Source organism: Pseudophryne corroboree, chromosome 1 (genome assembly GCF_028390025.1).
Source record: "Pseudophryne corroboree isolate aPseCor3 chromosome 1, aPseCor3.hap2, whole genome shotgun sequence".
Classification (NCBI taxonomy): domain Eukaryota; kingdom Metazoa; phylum Chordata; class Amphibia; order Anura; family Myobatrachidae; genus Pseudophryne; species Pseudophryne corroboree.
The window spans coordinates 328910801-328938784 of NC_086444.1; the positions used below are offsets into that span (position 1 = coordinate 328910801).

The 27984-nt window shown below is 41.9% G+C and overlaps 1 protein-coding gene and 1 pseudogene across 2 annotated transcripts in view; one reads left to right on the top strand and one right to left on the bottom strand.

Annotated features, from left to right (window-relative positions):
* The window catches only part of LOC135068640 (transmembrane protein 132D-like), a 1425735-nt gene that overhangs the window by 761586 nt on the left and 636165 nt on the right, over positions 1–27984 (bottom strand). The window lies entirely within an intron of this gene.
* LOC134944833 (5S ribosomal RNA) lies at positions 6926–7044 on the top strand (annotated as a pseudogene).

The following is a 27984-nucleotide window of genomic DNA, read 5'->3' on the forward strand; positions in this document are numbered from 1 at the left end:
TTATTGTGTTTTAATATTTCCAATTACCGAAAACCCGGAAATTGGGAAGTGACGTGGAATAACCAGACAATGACCTTTTCACACAGAGCTGATAAGATACCCATAGACTCTGAACTTGTACGCCAAATAGCCAACAGTGGGAGGTATTTTCGGTATAGGTATACACGCGGAAGCAAGACCATGTGGGTTGGAAAAGTATCGTCAGGGTATTGTGCCCATATCATCCAGCCCGATACTTGTACTGAGCAAATGAAGAAACTAGGTATTGGTTTCTTTACATGGAAAGTTTGTAATATGGTGATGTTATATTTTGTCCCCTATGTTCTCCCAGATGATGCCTATTTCATATGTGGGAGGAAAGCGTACAAGTGGCTTGCCCCGAGCTCTGAGGGATTGTGTTATATTGGAAGAGGTTTTTACACTGCGCTCACCCCTGGTTTTCAATTGTGCATGTATAAGCACTAGTGCAAATAAATGATGAAATGTTTGTATGCGTTTCAAAATGATATTTAATTTTTAAATATAATAGCTGATTGTCCAGAATTCGTATATATGCGTGAATAAGCTCTGTTTGGCTATATTAAGCCTTGTGCTAGTTGTGCAGGAGCACGCTTGCTTCTAGATATGATGAAATAAAGTCCATAAGAAAAATGATAATAATAAATGGATTGGGAAAAATGAAAAAGGTAAAAAGGTAAAAAAAAGTCTATTTGTTAAGCTGCAGGCCGCGGCGTCCCGCTGGTCTGTATGAAAATAATGCACTTGTTAGGATGACATGCCGTCACTTATGCTCAAGCATTAGTGGAGATTAAATGAGAGAGAAAGGGACTCCGGACCAGTCTTACCTCCCCCTGCTCCTGCCGCCGTCACTGTGACTGTGTTCGGTCACAGGCCGGAGGCTGGTCAGCCTGGGTTCGGTGCCTGTCTTGGGGGGGGAGATGCACGCACTGCGACCGCTCTCAGAGCGGTTCGTTGCTGCACTCCCTCCGCCTACAGAGACTCACCTTAGTTCTCCTTCTCCGCTGCTGGATCAGTGGCAGGCAGTCTCCTTGATGTTTCTCCGTCGTCCGTGACCCGCAGACACTTCCTGGTCTTCAGTCACGTGACCGGGTTCAGTCTCTGGTTCCGCTCCTTCTACTTGATCGTGCCGCTGTTGTGGATCGTGTTAGGGAAATGCTACAACGTGTTTCGGCCCTTGGGGGCCTTCCTCTGGGAGAAAAAGTGTATGGAAATTTATCCTGTGGTGAAAAATAAATAGCCTGATCTGTGGTTCCTTTGCTCTGATTGGTTGTCGTTCTTTATGTGGTGATAGGTAGTTGTTCTTGTCAATCACATTGTGGCCCAATGAGAATATTATTGCTGTGCTCACATGTTATCAGTCCTTTGTTGTCCTTGATTGGCTTTTGAAACTGTCAGTCATGTCCCTTGTCTCGCAATGAATGGGTTTCTAACTCTGGTGTTCTGTTTATTGTTGCCTATAAATAGATGCTTGCTGTGGTAATGATTCTTACCCTGATTAAGTTATGTGCAGGAGCAGAATATAAATATCAACTGTATTTACTGTACATTTGGTATGCGGCGGGAACCCAGCGGAGACCACTTGCAAGTGCACCTAGAACAGACATCGCCCACCTATTCAAACTGACCTATGACATATTAGTGACATTAAAGACATAATGTCCACAGGTGTCTTTAATGTCACTAATATGTTTGCTATAAATATGGTACTAATGAAAAGGAACTTTACACTTCTGATGAAGGACCCAACAGGTCAGAAACGCGTTAAGTGTTCCTTCTCCATGTGACCTGGTGGTGATTGCGGTAACTATTCTATGGTAGTGACATCTCTATATCCGGATTGAGGGATCACTTTATCAGCCTGTTTTTTCCATCTGGGATTGAACCTGAGGGTGGTTGCTGTTTGTCTACCGGATTACATGGATATGTTTTTATGCTGAATAAACCACGTTTGTTTGTAAGTGCTTTGATGTCATTAAATCCTGCATATTTTAAAAAGGATCATCGCACTATATTTTCTTTCTATTGTTTGTGCCTAAACCTCAAAACACGGTCATGTGGAGGTAGTCACATTTCCCTAGATTCTCAACATTGTTTGGAATACTATCCTTGGCTAATGACGACCCTGTGACTGCTATGCTGTGTGCCTAATGGGAAGTTATGAGATATGCTGTTTGAATTACATCCGTCTGTAAGTGCATTCGATTGACCAGAATCGCTCATTAAAAGGGTTTCATTGCACTATCTTCTTCTTTATGTGTCCACCCTAACACACACATTGTGTGGAGGAGGTTAAATTGTCTTTTAGGTCCCAGTTGAGATCGATAAAATAAAGAAAAAGAGAAATAGAAATCTCAAGGTTGTGCTCCTTTGAGGAAATCCTTAGGGTGATTATCAACCTATTATTTTTTATCTTGAAGGTGTACCATATATTTTTCCTTTTGAGCGCCATAGATCTGTGTAATAATCTTTTTCTTGTAGATACAAGAGATAAGGCAATAGGTAGAGAAAAAAAAAGATAATGTAAAATAATAAAGAAAGAAAAAAATTTTATATAAAACATTCAATAATTAATTTATAAATTTAATTAATTTGTGAGTATTAATCAGTCATGGTCCACTGAAAATATGTGATTGCATCTGTAAACATCTGACTTTTATAATTTATTCAAATTGTATTTTTTTTAATCTCCATTCCTCATTCATGAAAGCTGTAACAAAGGAAATATAACTAATATCTTCTTTGTTACAGCCTGCTTCGATAATATCTACATTCCTCATACGATAATGCTCCCTGCATCAGCTGGGAGACACTTGTGATGCGGGGAGGGATCCAGCAGCTTACACATGGATAAGGTATGCGGGGCCTTTGGCTACAGCTGCGGGGTATGCTCGCATGGCGCTGTGTGAGGAAGTGGGGAAAAATATAACTTTTTCAAAAAACTGCTTAGCAAAAATAGCAGTTTTCCGTAAGTGATATATTTAATAGAGAAGTATGATGAATTGTGAAAAAATTGTGAAATGTAAGGATGAGAACTGAAAAGTAAAAAATCTAATTTCACTATTTTTTTCATGATAAATATGCCCCTTAGTCACACTGACCGCTGCTCTGAAAAGGCAATGAATTCAGAGCATGAGAGAGAAAATGTTTGCATGGAAAATTATGACTTTTTATTGTGGCAATAATATAGGACTTTTAACTTGAATGTATCACAGTGAATTAAAATTTGAAAAGTGCATTTTGAGTGATAATTAAAAAAGTTGAAAAATGGCCTCAGCATAAGACCACAAAAAAACATTTATAGCAAAGGTGATTAAAATGTTATTAACATAAGTATTTTTGAACATACAGTATATCAAATCTATTATATTGTCAAATAAATTATGGACATGGTATAGAATTATTTTACAGCACTAACTGTACACATGAAATTGGACTGACTTATGGGCCAAACTAAAATTTTGTATGGTTACTTGGGGAAAATATTTTTCATTAATTTTATTAATGCACCTGGATATGACATAATAAATTAAAGAAATCAAATGGTCATGCTAACAAGGGTAGTGAAGTTCTTAGTGGGTCACGATGAGGCAACCTGTGTCCCTCCAACTTTTGTGAAACTATATTATACATCCCAGCATGTCCTGCCACATAATAATAATAATAATAATAATAATAATAATAACAAAACTGTGGCAGGGCATGCTGGGATGTGTTATTCCACAGCAACTGTAGTGGCACAGGTTGCCAAACCTTGTACTGAGTATTGTACATTGTTAACTAGAATGAGAGTACATGGGTGTATAGGTATCAAATGTTTTGACAAGTATAGAAAAGCTATTCAATCATGTTACCAAAAGACGTGCTCCCTGTGCGGGAGAGGAGGAGCAAAAGCAATCCAGGGGAGGGATGCATTTTAAATTCTATCTAACTCGAAATCGAAAGATGGGGAAGACTAGAGCAATCAAATTTGAAAATGAAGATCCTTTTCTATGTTTGATATATTTGAAAACAAACACTTAAAAAAAAACATTGATGTCTGGTGACATTTTACAGTTTCAGATTTTTTGTGGCAGATATCTATTATGTTACACATAATGAAAAATAATATGCAAACCATGCTAAAAGTTAAATTTTCAATACATTTTCATGAAAATTGCTTTGATACATCTGCCCCAATGAGAGAAAAAGAATAGAGTGAACAGGAAAAATCTTAGTGAAATGGAGATAGAAAAGTGTGAAATGAATACTGAACATGACATCTAAAAATGAAAAAAAAAAGAGTTAAATAAAAAATAAAATGGAGAAAGAAAAGAAGAGCAAAAAAAAGAGATTTCAGTGAAAAGAAAAGGAGAGTGTTATGAATACAAAAAAGGAGAGTGAAATTAAGAGAGAAAAAGAAACAGAAATTAATTGAAAAGGGAGAACGAAAAGTAGTTTGAAATGAAGACAGAAAAGAAGAGAAAAAGGACAAATAAATAAATTAGAGAGACAAGAAAAAATGTGAGGGAAAAGGAGGCTTCACAAGGGGCAGTAATTGGGCTACATGTCCCCATGTCATTTTGGGACATACTTTTTCAACATTCCACTATTAGAGACTGGGGATTTTTTTTGCATTTCACTATTCTTCCTGTTTTCAAGATCTTATGCTGATAACAAGAGACAATCTGCAAACTATTTGCAAACAAGTGCATTCAAACATTGTTGAATAACTTTGCTCCCAACATGACTGAGACCTCCTTGACAGAGAGAATGCAGCAAGAGCTGCCAGAATGGTAAATCTTATGCTGTGATGGGTACTGGTGGATTGGGGGGGGGGGAAGCACCTGTCATACTATGTACTGTATGTGTCCCCAGAGTATGTATGTTAAGCCCAGCTGTCCCTTCTATTATTCCTGCCCAGTCCCTCCTACCACTGTACCTCCATCATAAACACCTTCATCTACACCAGCTGCCATGTGTCGCTACTGCTACTACTAGCCCCACTCAGTTACTATTACCAGGGCCATCATCGGAAGGAGGATACCGGGACTGAAGCCCTGGTGCCAAATGGAGAGGGGGGCCTGCCCTACATCTTACCACCATGACAGAATTAACAATGGAGCAGAGAGCTAAACCTCAAGGCCCCCAATGAAAATATGCAAACACCAGCATGAACCGCAGGCCTGCCAAGGACAGTGTTGACAGGAGAAAAGTATTTTCTGTTTATCATCACGAGCACCCAGTGCCATGGAGGGGCAGGGGTGTAAACTCTCCTTTCTGCCTTAGCAATGGTGGTGGAACCAGAAAAGTCTCCAAAGGCACAAGGCCCTGCAATGATGGTGCCACAGCAACACACCACTGCAACACAATACTGCCCCTGTGATAGCAATCCTGGATCGCTGCGGTGCTCACCAAATTGCACTTTTGTGACAGCCAGAGCCGTAACTAGACAGTTTAGTGCCCTGTGTTAGAAAGAGAATTGGCACCCCCATTTAAAATTGGACAGTGCACGCAAAAGGTGCATGGCAAAAAATATATGGGTGTGGCATCATGTGGAAGGGATGTGGCCATCGAATAGTAACAATTCAAATTACATCATACAGTAGTGTCCATTATTCAAATTACACCACAGTAGTACCCCTTATACAGTATGTTACACCACAAGACATTACACCAGGTAGAGCCCCTTATACACAATACACCAGGTATAGCCTTATACACATTATGCCAGGTAAAGCCTATTATACACATTGGACAAAGCAGAGACCAGGGACGTGTGGTGATTTAAGGTAGGTGAGGCAGAGCCTTTCCTGTCATTCTAAAGTTTGTGCCAGAGTTTTGACTGTATAAAGTATATGAAAATTACAAAGAATATGTTTGAAATATCTTCTTTGCATACTGTAATTTAAATAATTTTTGTAGTCAAAACTCTGGAGTAACAAGTCTCTGGCAGGTGAGGCAGTGCCTCACCTGCCTATCTTTTCTGCACATCTCTGATCAAAATTCACAAAATTTCCAGTAGTATATACTTCTGTTTCTTTGTATAATGCCAATATAAACTCTTGTGCTCATATACTGTGTGCACATCTGGCTCCCCTGACTTTCTCCTTTCGCCCAGTGACTGATGAGGGTTCTGTCTGTCTGAGACATCTCTCCTTTCCATTCAGACACTCTGGGACTTTGGAGCCGAGTGAGGTGGAGATCATTCAGCTTAGACAGGAGTGGACAGCGCATTGCACATAGAATTAGCCTTGTCCTGGAACTGAGATTAAAATAGGTGTACATTAGTACATAGCAGCTGCCGCTCAGCATTTTGGGGTGGTTGGTTCTCTGCCTACAGGGCATTTGCATTGTGGACTGAGCACCACTCACCCCACCCTTGTTACGGACATGATGACAGCGGTTGTGAAACTCAACTGCAGCCGCATAGACATGATGTCATGATGTTGGAATGTAGCCTGGATGCTTTCCTACCAGCTAGTGTAGAGGAGACCCATGGCTGCAGACTGCAGAGGGTGAACACTATAGGAGGAGCAGAGCTGCCAAGAGTAACACAAGAAGAAAGCAGGTTAATTAACTACTGTGGGAGTGAGTAAACGGCAAAACACATGGAGTGGGAAGGGTGGAAAAACATGGCTATAACGAGGAAAGGGGGACATATGGCTATATAGGGGTGGAGGAGATGGAGCACAGTAATGGATGTACAGGGGCTAAGGGAACAGGGTCCTTAATTATGGATATACAGGGGAGGAGAGCACTATTATGGCTTTACAGGATTGGAAGGGAGGGGGGTTAATTATGGCTATATAGGGTAGGAGGTAAGGGTGATTTATAAAGGCAACCCTGCCTACTACCATTACCATCACCACACTACCTCCCCCATCTTCCATGTGTACAGTAACTACTACTAACTCCACCTAGGGGGATCTACTATCATACCACACTGTAGATGCCTGAACCTGTTCAATCTTGGAAGCTAAGCAGTGTTGGGCTTGGTCAGTACTTGGATGGGAGACCTCCTGAGAATACCAAGGTTAGTAGAACCTAGAGTGACCAGGATACTCTGTGCCTAACATTGACAGCAGATTCACCACTAATGTTTCTTCTCAGATTTATTGCCAATCTATTATCTGTTACATTGGTCCTAATCTAGCACTTTTGGTGACACTTCTTGACACTTGCCAACATTAATTTAACACGATAAGAACCTTGCAGAAAACTCATAGGTAATTTAATTAGTAACACCTCTTACAGGGCAGCAAACTGTTAAACAACCTCAGGGGTATACACTGGTGAGTTTTTATAGCATTGACCTATAATTAATCTTAATTAATAATCTATTGTGTTGTGTCCAAAAAAAATCACAAATAAATTGACAGACCTGTCAGGTGTATTGGACTACAATCTTTGAATTTTTTGAATTTTTGAACTTTATATTGTTCACTATTTGTCTTCAGTGCTGTTTGTGTTGTTGGATATAGTTATCCTTTTTTAATATACTAAATAAAACCATAGTTTTATCCACTCAATCTATTATTGTGTGTCCAATAAATCACAAATAAACTGATTGTCCCATTTTGGACCACAATTTTTGGAATCTCTTGAACTGTTTGAACCTTATACTGTTTATTATTTGACTTCAGTGTTGTTTGATTTGTTGGATACATTTATCCATTTTTAAATATAGTTAATAAAACCATATTTTTATATACTTACCTATCAATCCTCTCTGATCCATTATAAGAGTGCACCCACACAAGAGGCTTATTTTCCTCCCCTTTTGACATAGTTATAAACACTGACTCTGGGTGCACCACCAACTTGACTACAACAGAGGATTCCTTCTCTCCTTCAATTGTCGATTTTGGTTTCCCTATTTAATTCAATACCATTGATCTCTGACTGGTGCAGGATCACCCATGTATTTGATCCCACCCAGTCCTTACTACTACAATCACCACTTGCAAATTGATATTTTGTAGTGGGGTATCAGATCCCCCCAGCACCAGCTCTGCCTCATCTTGCCAATCTTGCTGCCAGGACCGGACAGTTCAAGATCTGAATACAGGCTACAGTCTTCAAATGCATGCATTTTAATATAAATGCTATTTTTATGGTATGCTCTGTTCATTTTTTTTTATTAAAATCATGTTGAATAGGTTTTAAATAGATGTTTGTGACCTTATTCAATCATAATAAAACTCAACAATTTCTGAGCTGTTTTTGGAAAAAATATTAGCCTGCTAACTGGTTAAAAGACAGTGTTCATCATTTTTTCTTGGTAATGTTGATCTGCCAGCATTTACTACACTGGTATGTAACATTGTACAGCCAGGCATATGTACAAATGTATGCAGTGACATCATAATTTTGAACATATGGACAGACTGCGGGTAATTAAGGCTCTGCACTAATCTGTAAGAAAGTATCACATCCGCAGGGTGAACGAGGAAAATAATGTCAAAAATATTTCAGTGTAACAGCTGCATTAAGAAACTTTGCTCCATATGCTTCAGAAATTACCAGAGACATCACAGATTCTTGTAAGAAGCAGTAAATACTATGGAACATTGCAGTTTTGATAGACCTTGCGGCGCAACAATTCTTTATACCTGAACACTACATTGATGGAACAACGTATGCAAAGGTCACAGTAAATGGCAAACCTTTGGCCGCTAGCGCTAAGAAATTCTTCAAGAAAACTAAAAGCAATCATTATTAATAAAGATTTGTGGAAGATGGTTAAATATATAAATGTGAAAATATTGCAAACAAAAATGTTGCTGACATTGCTCCTCATCTCTGTGGGGGGAGTTCAAATGTTTTGCGTGCCAGCAGCCACTAGATGGCACCCAACGGATTTGAGTGTTGTTCCGTTCGTGTGTGCACAGGCACCGGTGCTGACATTTCTGTTATGTTCCTTCATTTTGATGGGATGGTAACTAGTTGATGTATAAAACATACTGTCATAACAGATACACCGTGTATGGACAATAAAGCAATTTCAAAATCAATGCAGTTATGAAAGGCTTAGTTTGAAAAACTCTAATATGAGCTAATTGCTATTTGCTACAGTCCATGACTTTTCCATAAAGTGTGATGCCTGTAGCACACAAATCACAAACAGAACATCCTTTACACATGGCTGAATGTACAGTTACCCTGAACTTTCCCTGCCGGTAGAGAGGGTATTTTACAATAAAAGCATGCACTCTAATCTATTCTTTGGAGATCTAACAGTGAAAAAAATCGAAGTCACTTCATGTTATGAGCTAGGTTTAGTGTGATAAAAGCCAGGGATATAAAGTCCAAATCATTTGTTTGTAAAACCAGCAAAAGGTCACTAAGAAATGAGGGACCAAAAGGTTAAAGCTGAAACTAGAAACTTAACCGATTAGGACGTAACTGAGCATGTTGTGTGATTTCAGTTTCCATTAACAACCCCATAATTACTTATTATGATATAGCTAAAACACTATTTGCTAACAATACACACTAATTGTCTACATTCATGGAGTATTTCCAAATGAAATAAAGTTTACAGTTATAAAAAAAGAAATGATAATTGATGTTTGCTCTCTAGGGGGAATAGGCTGCAGCTGTTAATGAAGCTTGTGTATAGCTTCACATTTACGAGAAAACAAAAGGAAAAACAAGAAACAGTGATACAGTACTTCCCTTCCTCTATTTTATTTAAGTGTCTATATGCTCAAGCCATTTACTGTAGTCATGTTAAGTAAAGAGCTGTTTATTTTATTTATTTATTTTAAAGCAGAACATGTATTCTTAGACAACAAAAAAAACACATTCAAATTTGTTTTCTGTCTAGATACAATATTAAACAGTGGAAACATGACAAGTATTTGGTTTCATTATTGGTAATAAATATTACATAACTTTCCAGAGTAAAGAAGTCAATTAATTTATACCTAAATAAGGCCATCTGTGTATTACAGTTTTTAGTAAGTTGCAGCAACTATATGATACATTATTGTTTCTCAAGGAGATTAATTTTGGATCAATAATAAATTAGTAAGTACTTATCATTTCAAGAGTGGGTCTTAGGGATACAGATCCCACGTGACATGCTTTCTAACAGTTATCACTCTCAGGTAGCTGATCTCTTGAGCAACGATCCTAATAGTATCAGCTGCTTCTGGCCAAGTGATATCTAACAGACCTACTGTTTAGTTTCCAGTCACAAGTAAAATTTCATCATGGATAATAGTTGATAGTTGTGAACAGGATGTAGTCTAAAGAGTAACAATAACAATATTCATAATAATGTCATCACTCAATGTCAACACTTATGATGTCGACACTTAGGCTGAGAGAGAAGGTTTGAATGAGTAGTTTGGAGGCATGAAGAGATAGTGGAATATCAATTGAGATATTGAAATTACATATGATGATGGTGGAGATGTCAGAGGATAGGAAATGAGGGAGCTAGGCAGAAAAATCTTCCAGAAATTGGGTGGGTTTCCCAGGTGGGCTATAGATAGCTGCAACATGCAGAGAAAAAGGACTGAAAATCCTGATAGAATGTACTTCAAATGATGCTAATGTGAATGATGGAATCTGTGGTAGAACTGTCTACAGATGTAGCCACACTCATCATGGCTTTGCTTAGGCATGGGTGCAACTCGTTTGCTGTGATGCATATGCATGGCCAATGTGCTGGTGCATCTTAATCGCATTCACAGCTAAATTTACTTTACATTGGAGTGGCAGTAGTTGCAGCCTGGTTTGGCCTGGCAAGGTTGCGCCTAGCCAAACCGGGAGTGCACATGAGGCCTCTTCCCAGCCATGATGAGCATGTCTACATCTGTATATTAAAAAGTGGGACAGTAATATTCCAACTCCACCTCCTTTACTGTTACCAGGCCTGGAGGTGTGTTTGATGTGGAGACCACTATGTGGCAGTGCTGCTTCTGATTGTGTGAGCCAAGTTACTGTTATAGTTAGCAGATAGAGGTTGTAACAGATGAAGAAGTCATGGATGGATGTTCATTTTTTACAAACAGACAATGCATTCCACATGCACATTTTAGTGATTTGCAAGGTGATGTAAGATGTGATGTTTATGAGTATCTGCTAAATGTGAGTAGGGCAAGTGGTTGGGGCCAGGATTTGATGATTTGTGACCAGATAATAGAAGCAGGAGAGAGAGAGATAAATATAGTTGAAGGAGATTTGTGAATATTTTTCATGTTGACAGGTAATGGATGTTAATGTCAATGCAAAGAATAAAGATAAGTAAAAAGCTCATTAGTGTTAATAAGAGGGGATTAGATAATTGAGGAGTCAATGTGTAAAGAAGGGTGAGTTGTAGGGAGAGTGAAAGATGTAACTGCCTTGGGAAATATAACACGGAGTGCTATGAAGGAAAGCAATTTGTGGTACATGGTGTGTTTGAAATAAAACGAAAATTATTAAGGCTAAGAGTGTAATAAATTTGCAATTGTTATAGTTAAAAGTTCAAATACCTATTTATTGATGTTGTTAAACTGTTAATTTTCAAATAGTGTTATGAACGGGTGTCGTACAGTATGCCGGCGCTCGGGCTCCCGGCGACCAGCATACCGGCGCCGGGAGCCCGACCGCCGGCATACCGACAGCGTGGCGAGCGCAAAGGAGCCCCTTGCGGGCTTGCTGCGCTCACCACGTTGCGGGCACGGTGGCGCGCTACGCGCGCCACACTATTTTATTCTCCCACCAGGGGGGTCGTTGACTCCCACGAGGGAGAATAGTTGTCGTATGCCGGGTGTCGGGATTCTGGCGCCGGTATACTGTGCGCCGGTATCCCGACATTCGGCATACAGAAGACCACCCTTATGAACAGTTTGTCTATTTGAAAGTACAGCTGACCTTAGACTGCCTCTAAAGGAATACTATGGCTAATTAGCACAATATACTAGTAAGGCAAATGTTTAGCTGATGAAAAGTGATAAATGACACTGTGTTTGACTATGCAAACACCAGAATAGTATGCCTTCCTGAAAATATAAGTCATGTGAGAATTGTTAGGACAAGATTTGTGTAAATATATGTATGAAAGGGGCTTTTAAATTGAGGTTGGGTATCTCGAATCAGTTCCTAACAGAGATGTGGTGCTATAGGAAGATTTGACAAAATAGTGTAGCAGGGGTAGAGAGCTGCAAGAGAAAAAGATTGCTGCAGTATTTCAGATGGACTCTAAGAGGGACATACAGTATAGTAGTGGCTAAGGTCAGCTAGCAGAAGGCTGCAGTGATCTAGAAGAGAAATTATGGAGTTGGAGAGGTGGAGATGGCAGAGTGACAGTTGTAAATGCTGGATAGAAAAATAGAAGATATATTAATAAAAGAGAGTACATTTGTTGGTGGTACTGGAAAGACAAACAGCATTTGAGTTGACCAAGTGAAGGGGTGTGGAGAGCCCAGAACAGAGCCTTGTGTAACAAATACATAGAGACATTTTAAGCTTAAAACTGTCTCTATCAGAGAAATAGAAGCCTCTGTGTCAAAAGGTATTAAAATTATATTACTTGTTATAGGCTCTTCTCACACTGCTTTTAATACCAATCATAAAGCTACTAATTTCACACTGCAAAAATACTGTAGGGTTACATTAAATTCCCATGATTACTAAATGTATACATCAATTACATACTGTGGATGCTTTGGATCCTTTTGTATTATATTTTTTTTACAAGTTGACACAAAAGGAAATAATCCTGCCTCTATTCATGCACAGCATTACTATGTCAGTATAACCACACTCCTCTGTTTTACATTCACCTTACATACTCATTTTATCACACGCTTCACTGAAACTACACACCAATTCATGAACCAGACTTTTATAATAATAAGCTATTTTATGGCATCAATTTATAAAATACTGATAGTTATTAAGAAACATTTTCCTAATGACCAGAAGGTTTGCTGTGATGCCCTATTTTCAGTGTACAAAAGAGTGTTGTCTAATGAGAGAGAGGTATAGTTCAGTTAGAGATGCATATACTGTAGCGTAGGTGGACCAGAGCAGGGGTTGGGTAGAATATATTCACATTACCAACATTGAATGTTGTGAGCTGTGAGCTGTATTCATTAAATTACATTCTGCTCTTGACCACTATAGAAAAGAAGATTTAAAAAAAAAAAACACATATGTATTTAACATTTTAAATTAGACTATGTGCAAATAGGTTGTATTTTCCCTTATCTCAAATACTTGGAGTACAAAGAGAAGCATTTACACTGATGGAGAGTAAACACTGACACAGAGCCAGGTCTTGAGAATTACTGTATGACTACAATCACTGTGTTGTCAGCCACCCCTGCTCGCCTGCCTGACACGTCTTCAGCTGCTTCTTGTCTTCTTCCCGGTTGTTATCTTCTAGTGATCCCTCTTATTTCCATTCCAGTACTTTCCCAAAGTACTCAAATGGTGGGAGTCATGTCCACGGCCACAATGGCATTGTTTTGGCTCCCTCTATTTGGCTATCTCCTCTCTTGCTGCGGGGGATGCAGTGCCCTGTGATAATACATCAGTGCTCTGTGTTTTGTACCAGCAGGCTTGGTACAAGATTAATACTGGCAGTTTCATGGACATGTTTGGGATCACAGCTAAATGGAAGAAGGCCCTTAAGGTGGCACAAGCTAAATGAGGTGTTAGTGAGAACTCTGACCATAATTGGTTAGGCAGGGCTTTCGTCTTTATGGTATGCGATCTAGGACAATGCTGTTTGGGCTTTACATCTTATTCATAGCCTGTTTAGAACAGCAGGGGTCAGGTTTGGTAGGATGGTTTGTACACACTTAGTCTAGGGTGCAAGGATGCAAGGACGTGAAGGTGTAGTTGGAGCTTATGCAGCTGCAACATCCTCCCTCAGACTCTCCTTTGTTTTGTCACCCCATGAGTTCACGTGCAACCTTCGTGGGCATGGGTATTGGCAATTGCTTTGCATTTCATAACAGCTCCTGCACTATGGGATAGTAGTGCAGTTTCTGAAACCTCTCTCTCTCTAGTGTAATGAATTAATTCCCACAAAAGTTTGCACCCATCCTTCTGCTGTAGGGTACCTTTGGCTGTCCGAGATGAAGTGCCATTTCCCTGGGTGGACACGTACCCAGACCGCATGATGGCTTCTCATCTCCAGGATGCATTTTTTGAGCGCTTTACTAGTTTTCTCCACTGGTGCATTGTTGATGACTACTGGAGAGCACAGGGTAGGGCTCGATAACTTATTTCTCGCTGGCCTGGCACCATGCTTGTCTCAGTTCAAGTTCTGTTTGGTCACTTTGGTGTTCCTATTGCAGGAGATATCATCGAGAGGCCTGCCACTAGGCTTTCTTACCGGACTATCAACATCAATGCCATTGCCTGTTGTTGCAAGCTGTCCTCAGACAAGGTGGGGCACTTGTAGGCAGCCATGACCTCTGCTTTGGCTGCATGTGCAGTCACTACTTGGCTTGCTTAATTGTGATTGTATCCCTATGGGAAGGGTTTTTCGTCATAAGCTTGAGTGGGTCCATTGGCAAGACTTTTTTATTTACCTCTCCTCAGAGTCTAGGGGTCATTATTGAGATTCTTTAATGGTTTTCCCCTCTGGGTGTCCCCCAAAAGTTGAATTTGCAGATGCAGTGGAAAGGGTAGGTTTGGGGCGCGTTTAGAGGGTTCCTAGTAAACTGCTCCAAGACTTGTAAATTCGGACTGGGAGGGTCTCTCCAGGAACTTCCTGCTTTTAGGACTTTTGTGGTGTATCAAGTGAAAGTGGTCTTCTGGTTATGTCTGCATTCATTTGGAAGTATTACATTCAGGGATGTTCCAGGGTAGTGGCTTCTAAGTCCCCTGTGGGTATATATTATTTAGGCAGTTTTTTTGGCAGTTGGCAGTTGGTGGTGAAGACCCCTTAAGGATAGGGCAAGGATGAATCCAGTGCTCCTGGATATTAGGTGTCTCATTAATTTGCGGCTTTTATTGCATATCATTTTGTTGCTGGATGAAGTAGTTTCTTCATGCTTGAGGCATTGCTTTTTTGTATTTGCATTTAATGTAGCATTAAGTTAAGCCTTTAAAAATAAGTGTCCCCTTCTAAAGAGGTGGAGTCTGTTTCCATTTTTGAGATAGGTGCTTTTGTACTGCAGTGCAGATTGTTGCGCTTTAAGACTGATCAGCAGCCCAAGCCATTGGGTTTATATATATATATATATATATATATATATATATATGTTCATAGCAAGCAGCGCTGCCCATTATTGGCAAATGCATTAGGGACTACAGCGACATAAGAACTGATCTCTGGCATTGCCCTCTGTCCCTCTCTTGTTGGCACGAGGAGTACAGCAGAAGTGGTGTTATTGTGAGTGTGTTACCTGTTTTTAAGCATAAAATATAATTGGTCAAACAATATCACGCTATATGATTTACCTTCTTTTGAGGTATATCTAAAATATATCCAGCTGAAAGCAACTTTGGGAGGATCAATGACACTAAAAGATTCACAGATAAGCCATTCATTATATTGTTTTGGTACGAGGCTATCATTATCACTAAGCCCAGGATTCTTAGGTTTTAACCTATTCTAATCCTTTCCCATTACATTCAAAACTTCAGTTTCCTTTTATGTTTTATGTACCAGGGAGTAACATACTAAATTTCTACAGGACCTAAAATGACCTAATCTGGGTGTTCATACCTAAAATGACCTATTTCGACTGTAACAACCTAAAAAGACTTTATTCTGTTAGTTAAGTTTAAAGTATATAAATTTACTGTGGAAATGTGTGGACACAGAAGGCAGGCAGTTCCAGCAGTACCCTGTGTGATTTGATTTCTGATTTGGGGGTATTGAACCTACTGTCCACCATGGTGGCGTTGTCACATTTGCATATGTGTGTGGCCAGACTCATAGGGGTACATTTACTATGTTGGGAGTTTTTTAGAACTGGTGATGTTGTCCATAGCAACTAATCAGATTATATCTATTATCTTCTAGAAGCAGCTAGATAAATGTTGAGTAGAATGTAATTGGTTGCTATGAGCAACATCACCAGTTCTAAACAACTCCCACCTTAGTAAATTTACCCATACTGTACTGTACTGTAAAGAAGGTAGAAGAAGCAACTCTCCCAATGACAGAAGTGCTTCAGGTCATGCAGGAAGTGAGAAACAAAGTGGTTCCTGGACCAGTTGGGGTATCTATAGCCGAAGGTGGAGGCTGTGCTGGCACGCAATTCCGATTTCAAGAAGACTGAAAAAGTGGGTCGTTCTCAGTGGCAAGAGAGTGCGAGAAACACTTCCTTGGACTCCTATGGAAATATCGGCCATTAAATTGGCACCACTTACCTCATGTGACGTGAAGCCCAGTTTTAGCGCATTCAAGCACATTTCAACAGAAGACAGATGAGGTTCTATTCCTGAACATCTGTCAAAGCATTTCATTGTTCAGTGTCATGTTAGGAGTAGGAATGTTCTAACATAGGGCTTTCAAATGAGTAGTTTTTATATACGGCACAGTGTTTCACACATACAGATGTGCACTTATACAGTATATCATCGCGACATAGCGTATTAAAGCAGGAGCAGCAGCACGCATGCTCCCGCTAGCAGCACAGGACAACAAGCGATGGAAGCCAGACAAAGTAGCGGGCAGCAGTGGTCCTGCTACTCATTCATAGAGTAAGCCGGTACAGGTTATATAACAGGGGTATTGGGAGCACAATTTCCCACTACCCATTAGTTTTGCATGGAAAAGATGCTGGCGTAAGAGAGCTAGCCACGAACAATAGCTGACAATGGGGGAACTGTGGCTGCAGGAGGCTGTACTACACAGCCTCCCACAGCAACAATGTAAATGGACACATGTGTAATGGTATATTGCATTTCATTGTTAAGTCTCATGAGAGAAGTTTCAAATTAGTAGTTTTCATATACAGCACAGTTTCACACATAATAGAACTGTATATTGCTTTCATTGTTAAGTCTCATGATAAGTATTTGGATTGAGTAGTTTTCATATGTAATTCATATATAATAAAAGTACAGTGTTTCAAACATACTGATATGTTGTGTGGTTTTGCTTTCTTTTCATACAATGTATAAATTATTAAATTAAAATTTTTAAAACCTATAAAATCCTAAAACATGGATTGAAAAACCTAATTTTAGTTTTTTAGATCCTAAAAATCCTGGGCCTAGTTATCACTATACTACACGGGAGCAAACAGGACATAGGTGGTATATTGGACACACAGACCGTACTTGAAAAGACATATGTTTTATGGTGTATGATATTATACCTACACTTGATATAGCGCCTTCATTGTTAATATATATATATATATATATATATTTATATATATAGCATATAAACGGCGGCACTCCAAGGACTTATTAGTTGCAATAAATGTAGGTGACAAACACCATGCGATGCTGTTAACGTTTCAGTTTATTAACTAAACTTTCGTTCAGCAACTAATAAGTCCTTGGAGTGCCGCCGTTTATATGCTATACACCACTCGCTGCAAGGCGTTTGAGGAGGGCACCAAGGCGAATACCACTTACGAATATTGAGTGCCGGCTTCTTCTGCAAATACATATATATATATATATATATATATATATATACATACACACACACACACACACACACACACACACACACACACACACACACACACACACACAGTATACTGGTAAAAATGTAAGTATTGCATACTATGGTTCAGTGGACATTGCATTTTGCTATTTTTTACATAATTCAAAATCATTTTGAGAGATGCAGTTGCATTAGGGGCAACAATTGCTTTTGGTTTTACTTTACAATTGTAAATAGAAAATACTACAGATAATGAATTGGGATATCCAAATTTGTTGCACACTGGCTTTTTATATTGAAATAAATTCAGCTAAAATATGGTATTTTCCTATTAAAAGTGAAGAGATAATGTCATGTCAGCACAGAAAAGAAATACATAATATATCTGTGCCACATCTAACTTGGATCAATTTCTGCAAGTCGGAGAAGCACCTGTTTGAAAGATTTTCTCCGGCACCAATGGGACAATTCAAGTAACCTTAGAAACAGCTCTGGAGCAAAACTGCAGTTAGTGTCATTAAAGGTAAGAGCATTTTTAGTGTGTGAGCACAACCTCTGCTTGCTACAAGGATATTGATGCTGAGGTCATGCTATTCTCATTGGAAGTTACTGGGCATCAGCTCTAACAAACGTTGCCAGGAGCACAGGTTGTTATACTGAATCATAACCAGGTCAATGTGTAAAACATCAAATTACTTGTATTATGACAATGTAATTTTTTATGACAAACTGTATTTTATGTCTTCGCTAACAGACTAAGGGGTATATGTATAAAGTTATTTTTTTCTTTCACTAATTGGCAGGTCCTGCTTCATCGTAATATCGCGGTGAAGCAGGCACTCGTACAGGGGCGGATCCAGGAAAAAATGACAGGGGGGGCACCTTGTGCACGCCTTTGGCATGCGGTCCCATGAAGGTGCGCGTGGCCTCACAACAAGGGCAGTAGGAGGAGGAAGGGGGGATATGGAGGGTAGGGCAGCAGTGAGGGGGGTCTCCTCCATATGGGAGGGCAGCAGTGGGAGGAGGGAAGGGGTATATGGAGGGTAGGGCAGCAGTGAGGGGGTCTTCTCCATATGGAAGGCCAATAGTGGGGGGGGTGTTATTCTACAGAGGGGAGGGAAGCACCCAGTGGCGGATCCAGGGGGGGGGGCACGTGGGCCCGTGCCCCCCCTGTCATGTCTGGCACTTAAAAAAAAACACACCAACAGTCCCTTGAAAAAAGAAGCGGCGGAGCAGACAGTGCAGTTCACTGGCGCCCGCCGTGATAAACGGTCTAGTGGCGATGGCAGCAGTACTAATGAGTCAGACTGACTCATTACAGTACGCTGCAGCGGCGGCCAGTGTGTTAGCAGCTGGGAGCCAGTGGGAGGCGTGTCAGTGCAGCGGTGGATAGATTTCTGCTGGCTGGAGCGGCTTAGTGTCTGGCTGTTTTGAACGAGACCATCAGGAGAGACAACCCGCCTGTTGAAGCTGCTTGCGGCTCAGACGGAAGCTTCCCACCAGCGCTAACACATTCAGCCGCACAGAGAGAAGCCGCCAGCCGATTTCAGGATACCGTCCCGGTCTGCAGGTAGCGAATATCAGCTATTCAGACTGTGCATACCCGGGGACGCTCGGGCTGCACAAACTCCTCGTACCTGTAAATAGGTCCCTCACTATAAGCATAAGGGACAGAGTGAGTAAGATACCTGTGACCATTTGATTCTGATACACACAGATATTTGGACATAATTACTGGTGACTTTTGAATATAATTAGCCGGGTGCATTTAAGCTCAGAGGAAAATAGTCTTTATTGAACTCTTGGATCAACTTCTGTCAGTCTGGACGTTTTTATAATTAAGCACACATAATGTATGTATGTAACTGTAGTAATGTGTATATATAGCCAGTTGGTGCTTCCAGGGGCGGATCCAGGAAAAAATGACAGGGGGGGCACCTCGTGCACGCCTTTGGCATGCGGTCCCATGAAGGTGCGCGTGGCCTCACAACAAGGGCAGTAGGAGGAGGAAGGGGGGATATGGAGGGTAGGGCAGCAGTGAGGGGGGTCTCCTCAATATGGGAGGGCAGCAGTGGGAGGAGGGAAGGGGTATATGGAGGGTAGGGCAGCAGTGAGGGGGTCTCCTCCATATGGAAGGCCAATAGTGGGGGGGGGGTTATTCTACAGAGGGGAGGGAAGCACCAACTGGCTATATATACACACATTACTACAGTTACATACATACATTATGTGTGCTTAATTATAAAAATGTCCAGACTGACAGAAGTTGATCCAAGAGTTCAATAAAGACTATTTTCCTCTGAGCTTAAATGCACCCGGCTAATTATATTCAAAAGTCACCAGTAATTATGTACAAATATCTGTGTGTATCAGAATCAAATGGTCACAGGTATCTTACTCACTCTGTCCCTTATGCTTATAGTGAGGGACCTATTTACAGGTACGAGGAGTTTGTGCAGCCCGAGCGTCCCCGGGTATGCACAGTCTGAATAGCTGATATTCGCTACCTGCAGACCGGGATGGTATCCTGAAATCGTCTGGCGGCTTCTCTCTGTGCGGCTGAATGTGTTAGCGCTGGTGGGAAGCTTCCGTCTGAGCCGCAAGCAGCTTCAACAGGCGGGTTGTCTCTCCTGATGGTCCCGTTCAAAACAGCCAGACACTAAGCCGCTCCAGCCAGCAGAAATCTATCCACCGCTGCACTGACACGCCTCCTACTGGCTCCCAGCTGCTAACACACTGGCCGCCGCTGCAGCGTACTGTAATGAGTCAGTCTGACTCATTAGTACTGCTGCCATCACCACTAGACCGTTTATCGCGGCGGGCGCCAGTGAACTGCACTGTCTGCTCCGCCGCTTCTTTTTTCAAGGGACTGTTGGTGTTTTTTTTTTTAAGTGCCAGACATGACAGGGGGGGCACGGGCCCACGTGCCCCCCCCCCCCCCCCCCCTGGATCCGCCACTGCAATCGTATCAGCAAAATATATTATTATACCTAGAGCCGTTATGGGAGTGCATTTTGTTACCATATCAGAGAAATGCCTATGTCCTCTTCGGCTCTCCTCCATCTGTGTCTCCCCATGAGCCGGCTCCTCTAGACATGCGCAAGATCTTGCTACCATCGTGAGATCTCACATGCAGCCCAGAGCTAGTAGCCGTCATAGCCAGGGACATTAAGGTGCCCGTAAAAAAAAAATCTTTTTTTATCATGAAAATACACAGGTTCAGTGAAATTGTGTTTTTAAGGTTTGCGCCCCTGAAAATCTGGCGCTTACCTGGGATTTTGTTTCACCTACCTCAGGCAGGTAAAATAAAATCCCAGATAAGCCATGACTCACGCCGGCTCTTCAGGGACAATAGGATAGCGCCCAGCAATACAATTATTCATGTTTAAGGATTGCGGGTAATTGGATAATGGCCTAAGGGCCTAATTCAAGGTTGATTGCAAAACAGCATTTTCCTATAATGGGCAAAACCATGTGCAGTGCAGGTGTGGCAGATATAACAAGTGCAGAGAGAGTTAGATTTGGGTGGATTATTTTGTTTCTGTGCAGGATAAATACTGGCTGCTTTATTTTTACACTACAATTTAGATTTCAGTTTTAACACACGCCACCCAAATTTAACTCTCTCTGCACATGTTATATCTGCCCCACCTGCAGTGTGCATGGTTTTGCCCATTAGAGGAAAATGTTTTGCAATCAACCTTGATTTAGGCCCTACATTTCAAAGTGCAGGGAAAGAAGGACACACTAAATACTCTTTCTACGACAGATGTGACCACATACACCTATCCTCACATCGCACCATATATCCCGCTTGGCACACCACAGACATTTCCTCTAAGCTGTGCCATGCGTTCCACTACACAGTTCTGTACCAAATATACATCATTAATGTGAGAAAGTACAGTGCATGAGTGCCCCGGACTGGTGTGGATTGTTGGGTCGACAGTAACTAGGTCGACAGTCATTAGGTTGACCACTATTGGTCGACAATGATGAGGTTGACACATGAAATAGGTCATTATGTCGATGTGGAGAAGGTTGACATGGAAAAAGGTTTTGTTTTTGTTTTTTTTGGTGCTGTTTTCTTTGTAAAGTGACCGGGAACCCCAGTTAGTGCACCGTGTTCCCTCGCATGGCTCGCTTCTCTCTCCATGCTTCGGGCAAGGTACCTCGCTGCGCTCTGCACAGGTTACTGTTCCCAATCATTGTTCACGTGGATCGTAAAGTATGAAAAAGTAAAAAAAAATTAAAAAAATGTGAAAAACCCACGTCAACCTTTTCATGTGTCAACCTTTGCCATGTCGACCTAGTGACCATGCTGACCGATTGAATATCAACCATTAGTGGTCGACCTGAGTGTCGGCCTAAGTGTTGTCGACCTAAAGACCTGATACTCTCTGGACACTAGCACTGGCATTGCATGCTGCAGCTGTGTGTGATTTGGTCACTAGCCTGAGTAAAACGGCAAACAACTGAGGAGCAACACTAGTGAGCATCTCCATACATCGTGCTACACGTTGTGCTTAGTCTGTGACTTTATGAAGGTCATTCCGAGTTGTTCGCTAGCAGATTTCGTTCACTGCGCTGCGATCAGGCAATAAAACGGCACTTCTGCGCATGCATATGCGGCGCAATGCGCACGCGCGTCGGACTATTACAACGAACGATGTAGTTTCACACAAGGTCTAGCGAAGCTTTTCAGTCGCACTGCTGGCTGCAGAGTGATTGACATGAAGAGGGCATTTCTAGGTGTCAACTGACCGTTTTCAGAGAGTGTTCGAAAAAACACAGGCGTGCCAAGAAAAACGCAGGCGTGGCTGGGCGAACGCAGGGCATGTTTGTGACGTGAAAACAGGAACTGAACAGTCTGAAGTCATCGCAAGCGCTGAGTAGGTCTGAAGCTACTCTGACACTGCACAAAATTATTTTGTAGCCGCTCTGCGATCCTTTCGTTCGCACTTCTGCTAAGCTAACATACACTCCCAGTGGGAGGCGGCATAGCGTTTGCACGGCTGCTAAAAACTGCTAGCGAGCGAACAACTCGGAATGAGGGCCTATATACCAATTCCATTGCCACAAACATACTGATCCTGCACAAGACTCTGAGACGCATGCTAAGTGGCTCTAGTTACAGGCAGCCATGTAAGCCTGTTCTACTACTTGAAAAAAGTTGCATGCTTGATCCCTCTAAATCAAAGCATCATGCGTGTAGAAGTAGAAACCAGTGCTGCCCAGTTCTTTTACTCTGGCCACCGCAGCTGCCTTCATTGGTATCTGTGTTTGCACCACCCCATGTTAGGTGCAAGAGAGCCATCAGAAACAGGCTGTCCTTGACCATACGCATGACTTTTCATTCATGTCCACAACACTACCATGACACTCCTATAGGCAGTTCCATTTCTACCAGCGGGCAAGCCGTGCGATTGCACGGAGCAACCACTGCGACACCCGATGGCTGATATTACCAGCTCCCAGTCCTGCCACCCATAGTACTCCACTCGCTGGGTGAAGTTTCACAAAATTACACGGTTGTGTCATGATGTCACAACACAACCGTGTCATTTCGTGAAACTCCACCCAGAGAGTGGAGCACTATGAGTGGAAGAAGGGGGAGCTGAAAATTGCTGGTACTGGAAGAGCCACTTGTGCCAATGAGCATTACACCGCTGGCAATTAGCATTACACACCCCTGGCAATGGGCATGACATCCAGAGCATGAAACACACCTGGCAAGAAGCATGACACCCAGAGCATGAAATCACTGGTACTGATCATTACACCCCTGGCAACGAAAATGACACCTAGAGTATGAAACCCCTGGCAATGAGCATTACGCCCTGGCAACAAGCATTACACCCCTGGCAATGAGCATGACACCCAGAGCATGAAACCCCTGGCAACGAGCATGGAACCCAGAGCATGAAACCCCTGGCAACAAGCAAGTAATTTAAAAGTAATTAGAAGCCTTACTGCAGGGCATAATGTATCACAGGCATTGCGGTGTGTGGATTTAATATGGTGCAGTGGGTGGAAGGGGCATTACTGTGTGTGGATTAATATGTTGGAATTTTTTTCTTTCCTGTGGTGGCCGAGGTCTGTTGGTGCAGGGTCAAAAATTGGGGTGTAAGTTAGTCCTTTCCTGTGAGTGCATGCACATTTTAGCAAGACGTATGCAAAATAGATTTTTTTTGGTCTATGGGGAGGTGGTGGACACATTTTAGACTGTCTAGTGGGGGGGGGGTCAGAATTTTTTTACTGTTGGTACAAAACTTTGTGGTGGAACACATGGCACAGCTTAGATGGGATTCAAAATTGTCTAGAAACAGCCTTGTCGATAGGTCAGGTAGTTCAGTGTGATCGCTTTGCCACCACCCTGCGCCCACCTCAAAATGCCCTATTTCACAGAAAGACAGATCCAGCCAAGTTACTCAGAATAGTACAGGCATACACAAAAATGTGTAAAGTTACTTCTGTGCATGATCTGTGTGCAAAAAGTCACCTATTGCGTCCATGAAAAGAGCTGCTCGATTGCAAATATGATGCAAATAGGATGCTAAATTCATAAAAAAATCCTGCCAAATTGGGAGGGGCGAGACACACATTGTCATACATTGTGGAGAGAGGTACCCATACAAAACTGAAGACAGATAAAAACAAAGGGACTAATCAGAACCAGGATTAGATAGATAGATAGATAGATAGATAGATAGATAGATAGATAGATAGATAGACAGATAGATAGATGAAAAAATATGTCAGAAGGATTTTATACTTAGGACAGTAAGTATCCTCATGTTTCCTTTTATAAAAACAGTAATCAGCAAATAAAAAAAATAGACACGTCACACAGGGGTATATTTACTAAGCTCCCGATTTTGACCGATTTTGTGTTTTTTTTTCCAAAGTGTCATCTCGGGAATTTCCTAAACTCAAATCTCGGCAGTGATGAGGCATTCATATTTTTTTTGAAGGCAAAGAAAAAAAATACGAATGAATACACCATCGGTCAAACACGCCTGTTATTTTATACAGCTCGGTAATTTACTAAAAATTCGTATTCACAATCACTGCCGGCAATAGCCAAACACTGACGTGAAAAAGTACAAATCGTAAAAAAAAGCAGTTTTCAAATAGACCTGCTTTTTTTTACCGTACTCTGATAGGCATGCACAGATCAGTGAGATCCGTGCATGTTTATCAGTGGGAAGGGATGTGAAAGAGTTAAAAATCAGAATTTTTTTTTGCGTGGGGTCCCCCTCCTAAGCATAACCAGCCTCGGTCTCTTTGAGCCGGTCCTGGTTGTAAAAAGACGGTGGAAAAAATGACTGGGATTCCCCCATATTTAAACAACCAGCAATGGGCTATGCACCAGGTCCTGGTGCAAAAAATACGGGGGACAAAAAAACGTAGGGGTCCCCCGTATTTTTAACACCAGCACCGGGCTCCACTAGTCAGAGAGATAATGCCACAGCCGGGGGACACTTTTATATTGGTCCCTGCGGCCCTGGCATTAAATCACCAACTAGTCACCCCTAAATACGAAAGGTGGGGGCTAACTGGTGCTGTATGGGATCTGAAGCAGGCCGTGAGGGAGGGTATGGGGGTCCCCTATATGACTCCCTTGGGAATAGACAATAGCAAAGAGATGTAACCACTCCCTAGTAGGCGCTAGATCCGTGTAGATATGATATCTCCAATAAAGATGTCAAATGAGGTATCAAAATATGATAAAATATTTAATAAAATAAACATAAAATAAGACAAAAATATGGAAATAAAAAACACATGTGGTGAATCACAATGAAGGCAGGAAGGTGATCGTAGCCGTATATTTGGTGGGAGCCGCAGGTGTTGAGAAAGCAGAGTACCCCGGGAAATACCCTGCTATAGGCTCCAGAGATTTGATTCCCAAATGACCGTCCACGTGACCCACAGCACGCAGAGGTTGTCCGTCTTGATAATGGAATAAGGCACAGCAGGGCCTTGATCAGCCTTGAAGAAGGGACAGCATAGTCCCGAAACGCGTTGGATTTTGCACTGCTGTGCCTTATTCCATTATCAAGACGGACAACCTCTGCATGCTGCGGGTCACGTGGACAGTCATTTGGGAATCAAATCTCTGCAGCCTATAGCAGGGTATTTCCCAGGGTACTCTGCTTTCTCAACACCTGCGGCTCCCACCAAATATAGGGGTACGATCACCTTCCTGCCTTCATTGTGATTCACCACATGTGTTTTTTATTTCCATATTTTTGTCTTATTTTATGTTTATTTTATTAAATATTTTATCATATTTTGATACCTCATTTGACATCTTTATTGGAGATATCATATCTACACGGATCTAGCGCCTACTAGGGAGTGGTTACATTTCTTGGCTAGTCACCCCTGGCCGTGGTACCCCCCCCCCCCCCCCTCAAGCCACCCAAGGGCCAGGGGTCAAGCCCGAGGCTGTCCCCCCATCCATGGGCGGTGGATGGGAGGCTGATAGCCTTTTGTGTAAAAAAAGAATATTGTATTTTGTAGCAGAACTACAAGCCCCAGCAAGCCTCCCCCGCAAGCTGGTACTTGGAGAACCACAAGTACCAGCATGCGGGGGGGAAATGGGCCGCTGGTACCTGTAGTTCTACTTCAAAAAAAATACCCAAATAAAAACAACACACAGACACCGTGAAAGTACAAGTTTAATGAACATACATGCACACTTACATACATACATACATACTTACCTATGTTGACACGAAGCACTCGGCCCTCTTGTCCTGTAGAATCCATGGGTACCTGTAAATAAAAATATACTTACAAAGAATCCGGTGTAGATCGGTCCTCATCTTCAAAGTTATAATACATGTACTTGTTAAAATAAAAAAACGAAATACCCGGTCCACGAACTGAAAGGGGTCCCATGCGCTTTTCCCGAATGTCGGGACCCCCCATGACTTCTGTAAAAAGGGTCCCTTCAGCCAATCAGGGAGCGCCACGTCATGGCACTCTCCTGATTGGCTGTGCGCTCCTGCACTGTCAGTCAGGCGGCGAGGTTAAGTGGGGCCAACCACAAGAGTGACCCCACTTAACCTCGTGGTCTACCGCAGACCGCAAAGTTCCCACCATTGTATCCACAGTGCGCCGCCTGACTGACAGTGCAGGAGCGCACAGCCAATCAGGAAAGTGCCATGACGTGGCACTCCCTGATTGGCTGAAGAGACCCTCTTTGACAAGAGTCACGAGGGGTCCCGACATTCGGGGAAAGGGGTTCCATGTATAAACATGGGACCCCTTTCAGTTCATGGACTGGGTATTTCATTTTTTATTTTAACAAGTACATGGATTATAACTTTGAAGAAGAGGACCGATCTACACAGGATTGTTTGTAAGTATATTTTTATTTACAGGTACCCATGGATTCTACTGGACAAGAGGACCGAGTGCTTTGTGTCAACATAGGTAAGTATGTATGTATGTAAGTGTGCATGTATGTTCATTAAACTTTTATTTTCACGGTGTCTGTGTGTTGTTTTTATTTGGGTATTTTTGTAGTAGAACTACAGGTACCAGCGGGCCCATTTTTCCCCACATGCTGGTACTTGTGGTTCTCCAAGTACCAGCTTGCGGGGAGGCTTGCTGGGACTTGTAGTTCTGCTACAAAAAACAATATTCTTTTTTTACACAAAAGCCTATCAGCCTCCCATCCACTGCCCACGGATGAGGGGGACAGCCTCGGGCTTCACCCCTGGTCCTTGGGTGGCTGGAGGGGGGACCCCTTGATTTCAGAGGTCCCCACTCCTCCAGGGTACCCCGGCCAGGGGTGACTAGTTGTTGATTTAATGCCAGGGCCGCAGGGAACAATATAAAAGTGGCCCCCGGCTGTGGCATTATCTCTCTGATTAGTAGAGACCGGTGCTGAGGATAAAAATACGGGGGACCCTTACGTTTTTTGTCCCCTGTATTTTTTGCACCAGGACCAGGCGCAGAGCCCAGTGCTGGTTGTTTAAATATGGGGCATCCCCAGTCAGTTTTTTCCCCGTATTTTTACAACCAGGACCGGCTCAAAGAGCCCGAGGCTGGTTATGCTTAGGAGGGGAGACCCCACACTATTTTTATTTTTAACACTTTACACACTTAACATAATATACACAATGAAGCCCTGCACGGATCTCACAGATCCGACCGGGATTCATTGTGTTTTGTCAGGCAGTGTTTTACTAATCACTCCCGTAAAACAGTGCCCGAAATTAAAAATTACATCGACATCAGAAAATGCAGAATATGACTGCATAGTAAATGAGACGTAAAAAAAAAAAAAGTTGCAAATTCACACTACCGATGTCATTCGTGTTTAATCTCCCTCCAAATCCCGACAATTACGAATCTTAGTAAATATACCCCCCCAGTATGTT